The sequence below is a fragment of the Dendrobium catenatum genome, unplaced genomic scaffold (genome assembly GCF_001605985.2).
Source record: "Dendrobium catenatum unplaced genomic scaffold, ASM160598v2 fragScaff_scaffold_589, whole genome shotgun sequence".
In the NCBI taxonomy this organism is placed as follows: domain Eukaryota; kingdom Viridiplantae; phylum Streptophyta; class Magnoliopsida; order Asparagales; family Orchidaceae; genus Dendrobium; species Dendrobium catenatum.
Genome location: NW_021319051.1, coordinates 18,962 through 29,907, shown reverse-complemented (window position 1 = coordinate 29,907; position 10,946 = coordinate 18,962).

Below are 10,946 nucleotides of genomic sequence, written 5' to 3'. Positions count from 1 at the left end.
GTACTGTTGTTTTAAGCCTTGAGCAACCAAGCGTGCCTTATGGCGAGCAACGCGACCATCTTCCATGAATTTAAGCTTATAGATCCATTTGCATCCAATAATAGGAGTGTTGATAGGCGGGGGAACTAGAGACCATGTTCCCTGAGCTTGTAAGGCATGAAACTCGGCAGACATGGCAAAGCGCCAATTCGGGTCTTTGTTGGCTATGGAAAAGCACGTTGGAGACGATCGAAGAGTATGGGAGAGATCCAAGAGAATTCTGGGTTTTAGATTACCCGTCTTCGCGCGAGTGATCATAGGGTGAGAAATAGGTAGTATTGGTTGATCGGAGGAGGATGCAGACAGCGTTTGTTCTGTAAGTGAATTTGTGACTGGAGAGAGCGAGGTAGTGAGGCTGGGGGATGGCTGTGGGGAATGATGTGAAGAGGACAGAGACAGATTGTCGGTAAGACTTTTTGAATGTTTGACTGGAGGGAAATAGGGAAGATCAGAGGAGGGTTGAGCTGGAGATATAGAGGGAGATGGAAGAAATGGAAAGGAAGACTCATCGAATTGGACATGTCGAGAAGAGATAATTTTGTGAGTGATAGGATCAAAACATTTAAAACCTTTCTGGTTGATGGTGTAACCCAAGAAGATACAAGGAATAGAACGTGGAGCAAGTTTATGAGGAGATAGAGGCTTTGTCCAGGGATAGCAGCGACAGCCGAATTGACGAAGAACGGAATAATCTGGTGGTGATTGATAGAGAAGATGATAGGGAGATTTGTTGAGTGTGTTCGGTGATGGTAAACGATTGATAAGAAAAGCGGCAGTGAGTAGAGCGTCAGACCAGAAGGTTGGGGGTAAATGAGCGTCGAGGAGAAGCGCACGAGCTGTTTCCAGTAAGTGCCGATTTTTACATTCGGATACGCCGTTCTGTTCAGGAGTATAGGGACAAGTAAGTTGATGGGTTATGCCGCGGGTGCGAGTGAAAGCTTGAATGGTTTGATTTGTGAATTCTCCACCATTGTCGCTGCGAAGCTTGCGAACTTGATAGTTAACTAATTTTTCAATGGTGATAATAAACCGAATTATGTTTAAAGCAACATCTGATTTGTGTTTTAATGGAATTAACCAACTATATTTAGAGTAATCATCAATGAGCAAAAGGAAATAGCGAAAGCCATCATATGAAAAAACAGGGGAAGGTCCCCAAACATCCATATGTATTAATTCAAGCGGACAACTGGACACACTAGTTGATGTAGAAAAAGGGATCCGGTGACTCTTAGCAAGAGCACAGGAAGTACAGACGAACTTAAAAGATGAAATGTAAAGTGACGGAAAGGCTTTAGATAGAGCAGCCATAGTCTTGGCATTTGGATGTCCCAGCCGGCGATGCCAAGACAGAGCGGAACTTGACGGAGCAATGGTCGTGGATGCAGCGACAATGGAAGGTTGGCAGGGGACGGGATACAGACCATTACGGCAGCGTCCGTGGAGTAGAGATTGATTGGTCGTCTTGTCCTTGACAGAAAAACCAGATTTGTCAAAGGTGATATAGCAATTGTTGTTTTTGGTAAGTTGAGAAATAGAGATTAACCGATGAGTGAGGTTGGGAACATGGAAGAGAGGTTTGAGGTGAATCTTACGGGTGGGTGTGGGAAGAAGACCGTTTCCAACATGCTGTATAGGGAGAGAATTCCCATTGCCAACAAAAACCTGATCTCGACCATAGTAAGGAGTTGAATGCTGTGCCGAAGGTGGATCTGGAGTGAGGTGGGCAGAGGCTCCACTGTCTAAGTACCAGGGGGAAGATTCTGGTTCTGCAACTAAGGCAACACTGGAGGCAGAGGAAGGAGTATAGTTGAAGTTGCCGCGGTGCCAGCAGTTAGTGGCTGAGTGGCTGCGCTTGCCACAGATCTGACATTCACCATCAAAACGGGGAGAACGAGAAGACGCTTTGGTGTTGTTGGTGGTAAAACGACCGCGGTCGCGCTGGTTCGACGAGCGTCCACGGGAGCGACCACGATTGGAGAAGAGGGCAATCTGACTTTCTGTATTAGTTGGATTTGAAAAAGAAAGCTCGCGAAGAGCATCAGTTGTTTGATGAACTTCTTCACTGCGAAGAAGGGAATACAGGTCATCGAGAGAAATTGGATGTAATGAGCTCCGGATAGTGGTTTTAAAAGACTGATAAGACGGCGGTAATCCATTGAGGATGTAGTGAAGGACATCTTCATTGTCCACTGTTCCACCAGCTGAGCGGATGTTATCAACTGTAGTTTTCATAGCAGCTAGATATTCTGTCATTGTCTTGTTAAGCATAGAGAGAGATTGGAGCTCATTCTTGAGTTGGATAACTCTAGAGCGGTTGGTGGAGAAGAAACGTTGTTCCAGCGTTTTCCAAATAGATGCCGAGGTTTCTAAGGTGAGAATGTAGGGGAGAATGGGTGGAGATATGGTGGAGAATAAGGCGACGGAGAGATTTTGATCAATGAGTGTCCAAGTAGAATGTTGAGGGTTGAGATTGAGTTGGCCAGTGGCTGTTAAAAGATGTTTTGGGGGAGATAGAACGGTGCCATCAAGATATCCGGAGAAATGATTGGCAGCAAACAGTTTGTAAATAGCAGATCGCCAGGTAGGGTAATTTTCTGGAAGAAGCTGAACGTTGATAACATTTTTTTTTTGTTGGCTAAGAGAAATTTTAGAGTAGCTGGAATAACAACGTCAGTTGACGTTGTTGAGACATCGGAAGTGAGAACGGCGATCGGGGGGGTGTTGGGGGCTTAAGCGTTTGAGTCTCCCATGATGCAAGAGCCGTTAGGCTAGATGTGGCTCTGATACCATGAAGAACCACAGGGATGCAGCAAGCTGAAGAAGGCTATCAAGAGGAAGAAGATGAACAGTAACAACGACATTTTCCATTGATTGATTAATGTGTGTTACATGAGTATATATAAGCCAACTATGATATAATAGTAAATGTCTAAATTGCCCATGGCCGTTAGTGTGTACAGTGGCAGAACCAAGTGGGAATAAAGCTGATGCCTGCTCAGCCGTTGCTGTCCGACGCCGCCTTGAGTTGTGACGAGGTGGTTCGTGGTGCAGAGACGTTGGCGGAAGCAGGTGCCTTTTCAGTGTAAAGTTGATTTTAGTGTAAAGGAATACAATAGGGAAATTTATTTGCTGAGTTGAAATGGGGGACACAAAAAAATAATAATTTGTGAATAAAAAAGCTTTATAAAGGTAGATCCAAACCTGGTCAAGACCTACTAAGGTTATTGAAGTGTAAAATACCCTCACTCATTAGATAAACTTAAATAAAAGTGGAAGGGATTTGTTAAGGCAATTAATTAAAGATGATAATGAAGTACTATAGTTGAATGTAAACAAGTTTTTTATGAGTTTTGCAAAATAACTTGTAATTATCAACAAAAATATGTGTAATAAATTATCAATTTAACACTAAAATGAAGGTGAAAAGGCAAATATTAACCACTATTGGAAACAAAGAAAGTGTCTTTTGGAGATAATATGTTGCTTTTTTTTTTTTCGCTCTGCCTTGAGCATGGATATCATTTGATGTGGGGTGTAAAGTTGATTTTTGGGTAAAGGAATACATTAGGGAAATTTATTTGCTGAGTTGAAATGGGGGAGCAAAAAAAAATTTTGTGAATTCAAAGGCTTTATAAAGGTAGATCCAAACGTGGTCAAAACCTACTAAGGTTATTCGGGTTTAACTTAATTTTTATGTGGAATATTTTCTCTGGAGCGTTAAAAAAATTTAGGTAAAGATATGATTGGTATATGTATTCAATATATATCATAGGGTTATTATAGGTAGATTTTTTGGAGGTAAGTTTATGCCAGAAATATTATCCGTAATAGAATTTCTAGCAAATTGTTTGTAAGAAAATTTACCTAATTTCCAATGAAATAATATGTTAGAATTTCCACTAACCGACTCCTTCGTCCCTCATCTCAATTCAAAGATTCTCACACAAACATATATATATATATATATATATAGTCAAAGTCATTTTAGAATTAAACACATCGAGTTATTTAAATATATTCTTTTGCATGTAGTTTTGGTTGCAAGAAAAAAATATGCCTATAATAATAAGTTTCATGTCCTTAAGAATATTATTATTTTAGACTTCAAAAAATACTTAACAATTTTTCCCATAAAATATTTTAAACAGACTATTTTTATAAAGTGGACTTGTAACTTTATGCAAGTTAAATATGATTTTACTTAAATTAATGCAATTTGTTTTTATTATTATTTCGTATGTAATGTTTAAACAAATGATATTGCATTTGTCTAAGCATTTTGGTGAAACTCATTAACATTATTTTATGTATTTCTAAAGAATTTTAAATCTATATTGTTATATTAAATGCTATCAATGATTATGAGCCATTAGTTTAAAATTTCAGAAAAATAATATTGAGTTTGTGACAAAACTTTGAAGGATTTAGAGGGGTGTAATGAACAGAATAATAATACTAATCTTATTAATCTAATTTGGGATGATTTAAAAGGTCAATTTTAAGAAATGATAGAAGCATGTTGGATTTGGATGTGTAATTTATATATAGAGTAAATATAGTGTTTGATTGAGTTTAATGGTGATGCCAGGATATTGGGAACAATAATAGAAGATGGGGCTCCTTATTTTGGCCAATAGTTTTTGTATGATGGGGTGTTTGGGGTAGATGCGAGAATTTAGATGATGAGTTGTTAAATTTGGAGGATACATAAGATGGTACCAAAGATGTGAGGAAAGGTTAAAGTACATTTTTACGAAGGAGCTATAAAAAACTTACAAAATGATAAATGCTAACTCACCAACTGAATAGAAGAATTTATTCCCAATTTTTATTTTTATTAAACATCTAAAAGTTTATATTGTATATCAAACTATATGTATATGCATTACAATTCCGGTGGACTAGCCTTATTATAAATTAAATGAGGGAAAAGATGGGCAAAAATATTAAATGCTTAGAGTGGTTCGAACATGCTTTACATATAACTAATTTTTCATGAATATTACATAAAGAGAGGGTAGTAATGTGGTTCCGAAGTAAGAAATTAAAAAGAATGTAAGATTATAAAGATTATATTGACATAAATCTAAACTTCACCTTTATAATGGACCATGATTTTAGAAATTTTTCTAGGATGTGCCTTTGTTCTTGCAATTTTTTTAGTCCAATGGACCAATTTGTTTACCATTTAATGTGCTAAATCACAAAGTTGTTTGGATAATTCCAGTTAGTCACTCATCCATATTTTTAAGTTATAGGATCGTGATGAAGCCTTCATTTTGCACTTTAACTCATTCTTTCTTGTATGTTTATTCTTTGTTCTATAGCTACGATGATTGGATTTTGATTTCTGGCAATCTATTACGGTCACCACACTTAAAAGAAAGTTATAACTAAATTTATCCAAGAAAATACCTGAAACCCTCATCTAAGATTGGCTAAGAAATGAGAGAATAAAATGAGACACAAGAAGAGATATTGATAAAATAGTTTTGATTATACCATATTTCTAGAAAGAACAAGACCTGAGATACTAATTTGATGTATGTTAATCTTTGCCTCTGGGTTTAAGAAATAACAATATTTGAAATATTATAGTTAAAAGAAAGGAATATTTAAGTCATTAGCAATCCACCACTGAAGGTGACATCGAAAAAGCCTTAAAGTACTATTGAACAAAACCTAATCAATTAAGGCTAAGCACAAAAAAAGGAAAACTCTTCCAACCTAATTTTAAATGAAAGTTAATAGAGTCGTATCTCTCAATTTGACCACTTATTTAAGGAATTTGGCCCATTTAAAATCTAACAGACCAATTCAATCATATTGCATCTACTAATTAAAATTGAATCTTTTTTAGGATTTTCTATGGTCATATTTAATTAGAACATTATGGTATTTTCAGCTTGATCATGAAAATTTAAATTCATTAATTATAAACAAGTCTCCAAAAAAATTTTGACCATTAGAAAACCTTATTCATGGACCCTATCGATACTACTAGATGGCTACAATAATAAAAGAAATACTTCGAACCCAATCGGTTTTATAGGATTACCAATGGGCCGAACAAAACTATGATTGACCTAAAATAAAACTTATAATAACCAATTTATGAATCATCACTAATATTTATTGGCCATTATAAATTGTCATACTGTTCAGAATAATATTTCCATATTTAGAGAAAATCTCATAAAGTGAATTTGTTAATTAATTGTTCCAAATGAGCTCACTTTACCAACATTTTCCTATATGGGATTAAGTGGTTCAAATAAGAATAAATAGCCTTAAGAATAAAATTTTCCCAGTGCATTAGACATAAAGCTTCCTTAGAATGAATATAACATAAACCATATTTGGTTAGCATAATTTGGATCTAATGCATAAGAAGTGAAATAACTTGTTAAATGTAGCAAGCAAAGTCTAATGCAATGTAATACAGTCACTTGAACAAATCTAACTAACTCCTATAAAGTGAATCTAAAAATGCATTTTGTGGAGAAAATTTTGTTTAATCCAACCAAATTGGGCATTTTTAAGTGGTTCAATTTAATTAAATGTTTCAACATTTTTTTCCTTGAGCATAAATGGGTAAAGCTAATTTCAAGGGATGATTTGCTTAATTAATTAATTCTATTAAATTAAAACCATAAGATTTATTCTACCTAAAATGTTACAAACTTAATCGAATTGAGTTTAAACCATTTGACCGATTGTTTGACCATATTTAAGCAAATGGGACAATATGACCCATTTGGACAAGACAAAATTACAATGGTTTAAACCATCCCAAATGACCAAATTCACTTAGAAAATTGTGAACATTTAACTTCTAAATGCTAGTGATAGCTTCCAAGATATATAGGAGACTCTTATAATTAGCTCATATGAATTTGAGAATTAAAGGTGGTTGAAGGGAAAATATTTGGTTTAATCCTTTGGATTGTTTAAGCTTTTGTCAGATCCATTTGAATGTAGTAGTAATGGATTCTTATAATATTTTTAAATCTTTAGAGGCTTTACTAATAAAATTAAATTTGAAATGAATTAGATATGAATTTAAAATGTTTAAATTATTATTTTTTTTAATTTTATTAAATTGAAAATCCTTTTAAATAAATAAAATGTTTATTTACATAATACAACATCAGATTTGAGATTTTAATAAAGTGGAAGACCCACGAATCATTCAAGATTAATCCTACCAATTACCTTAAATTGGACATTATAGATCAAACCATTGGGTAATATGAAGGTTGTAAGATTTTTAATATGATAGGAATATATTTGTTCATTTTATTTGAGTAAAGTTGGGGTTGAACACATCCTTCTGTTGCCTCAAGCAAAAAAAAAAGAATCTATTCATCAGAATAATATTATCTTGGTATATTTATTGATGATATTCTTGATACAATCAATCCTTGAAATGGTTAAGAAGGTGAGGAGGGTATTTTCTTTCAATCAAATTCATATGGCGTTAAAACTATAGTTTTTTTTTAAGGCTACTATATTATTCAAGAAAAAGAAATAAGTTCAACACAACGAAAGGGCTCGTAATGCTCCCAAGAGCAGTAAATGAGGAGGAGAGAGGATCCTAAGGAGCCAAAACACCAAGTCACTCATCAAAGCGTGAGCCAAAATACAAACTAAACTAATAAAGAGAACCAAACTCAGGAGGCAATGCATACCCAACCTAAGCAAGTAAGGGCCCTCCATTAGAGGTTGGAAACCAAGACCAAGCCACAATTCCCCAAACCACAAAAGAACCACCAAGGTTACCAACAAGGGAGGCCCAAGTGGAAACGAAGCCTCATCTTCATTGCCCAAAAAAAACCAATTGCCATAAGAAAACCATCAGCAAAGCAGACCGCAACAAATAAGAAAGAGCACCATTTTAAAGAAGAAGAGATAGCAGTAATTCACTTATTCTGAGAATTACGTTTTTTAACAGGAAGACCAACCTCAGTAATTTGGAGAATACTCATATCAAAATCTAAAGCATTCTCATTAAAACCTGCCCCAGTAGTTGAAGAATGATCATCATTTGACCAATCACCATGCATGTCCTCTGAATTCATTGCATAACAAGTTAGGTGATATGGCAAAGCATCATTACAAAGAACATAAATGGGAACATAAGCCATTCCCAAATTTCTTTCCATATCATCACCTTTAAGAACTGAAGCACTAACACCCTCACAAAAAATAAGAGTAAAAATCCCACCCGTAGAAGGATCACGAACACGGTCTGTAGGGTCAAGAGAAACATAATCATCAGAATACTCAGTTTCACCATTACTAATATCAACATTAGGATTAGGGGATATAATAAGACTAGTTACCAAATAAACTAAGTAAGGGGTAGTGCAGGTAAGTGTAAGAGATTTAAGCACAAGAACCGGCACAACCAAAGCATCCTTAGGAGCATAAACAACCTCTGTACTAGCTACAACATCGATAATAAAGGGCTTTACGCCAGATAAAAAACCTCTTCATTTCCTGAGTTATTGAACTCCACAATATTTGGAACTATCAAGCTAACATTATCCTTAGCAAGATAGGAACAAACAGCATCTGTAGACAATCTCACATCCACAAGGGTAAAAGTTTAGTCGCAAAGACTAGAATCCACATTTTCAATCTCGCCAATAGGATGGTCCAAAGGTTCCAAAAATGAACCAATCACAACGGGAAGGGACAACATCAAGATGAACACACTACACTCAGCTTTCAAATGACCCAAAGCTTTATAATGAATAAAATAGAAGGGAAAAACTTCCATTTTTACAAGTTGTACGTAACCCACAATTTTAGAACCAAGCCAAATCTGATCTGGATACCTCTTTGTAACATTTAGCTCAACAAGGACATGAGCAAATAAGGGTCTAGTCCCATTGGTAGTAGCATTAGTAGTCTTTAATGGCTGGCAAAAAATGGGCCCTAACCCTTGAAGAATTTGGGTAGAGAATAGATGAGGGTGAAGGATAGGGAAAAAATCTGAATAGGAATGATAGGGGATTCCATATTAATGTTTAAATGTAGAGACCATTTAAACAACTTCATTTAATAGTTGTTAACAAAATAGGAATGGAGAGCGAAAACCTAGCAGTAATATAAATCATTCCTAAGTTTGATCAAAGAATTCTTGAGAATAGTGACAAAGAATTCACCATGGAGCTTAAGTTGGGAAAAAAATTGTATAGCTTCAAGAGATGGACAATAGCCGAGAAATTTACCGACTAAAGCAAACTCAAAAGGCATTGCTAGGGCATTCAATTCTTTATCATAAATCACAAAGCAGGAAGATCCAGATAAGATGAAACTTTCAAAGCTGAAAAACTTGACGATGAGGAAGTCAAGGACAAAACTTCCAAAAAAAGAACAAGATTTCGGAACCCCATCCAAAAAATTGGGGCCAAGCAATTAATTACCAGCCATATAGAGTTATGAAGAATAGAAATCGGAAGAATAGGGCTCCAAATTAGAGGAAGCGCCTGAGAGGCTCTAGGGAAATGCCCTAGTAGAGTGAGTGAAGCATCGGGGAGGGCGAAGCCACGAGACTTCCCTTCTTTGCAAAACTGAAACTCTCACAACCACTACCGAACCTCCCTTGTGACTCCAATCGTGTGTGGATTACCCCCAGGTGATCTCCATTTACATAAAGATCCTGCAAAGCTGCACAGAGCCTTTGTTGTTTGATCCTACCGAGCCGTACGAGTCTGGCCTTCCTTCATGGCATTAAAATTATAGTCACAATGTGTAAAGTTTAAAATAGGATTTGGGAGAATATTGTGTACCATAATCTATAAAGGATATATTAGAATTAATTATAGTTGAGCTTTGTGTGATCATAATAAATAGGCTTGCTAAAGGCACTTCAAAAGAAAAGTGACTAGAAAAAAATTAGTGCTTTTTATGTTCAAGGCCTCACATAACATTTGAGGATTTTAGGATTAGTTCCTAAAGTGGGCTGATTAGAGGATAGAATTAGGTATGGTCTTTGAGATGGATTGAGGTTCATAATGCATTGAGGTCCATAATGCACAACACAAACTAACTCTAAATTAATATATTTATAAGCTTCACTTTCATTTCGTCCCTCCTATTTTATTGGTAGCCATATAAATTATGGATTAAGTTTATTAGGAATTAGCCATTAGGGTACTACAAAGTGTCTAGGAACTGTCTAAGGCTTTTAGATTGCTAAGCTTTTAATTACAGCTAAATTTACGTGTCACCTAAGTAATATACGGCATTTTAACTAAATTGCCAATGATCAACAACCTTATAAATTAATAAATGTTGGGCATTAGTTGGGGATAGTTGTAGGCAATTATATTAGGTAAGGTAATGGGTAAATTAAGTTTAATTTCTAGTTTAATATCAATTGGTGTTAAGTTTAACATAGTTCAAAACATGCACTAACCAAAATGACCTAATCAAACTTGAGCATATGGTTTAGGGTCATATAAGTGGTCTACAAAAGTTTGAAAACTTTTAGACTTTTTTTATTAAGCCTAACTGAAGATTATTTAGGGTTTAAGATTTTTATCAAATTTGGTTTACCATAGTAAAATAGAATTGACTATAGGTCGAGCATGAATTTAAGTCCTTTTTTAAAAAAATACTAAGATATTATGTGGGTTTGAATTGGTTGTTTGAAATTAGATTTAAGTTACCTTATTCTAAGGATAAGTTTTATTCAAACACTCTTTGACAAGTTGTCAAAGAGATTGATTAGTCTTTACTATTTAAACCTTTAAATTGGCTCGAAAGAAACATTTTGAAATCTAGAATGAGCCCTATGATTAAGAGCTATCTAGAACTAGCCATTAGTTGCTTTAATATTTGATCAAATAGGTTATAGGGGTCTAATGATTACTCGTAAAGGTCTTGGACAT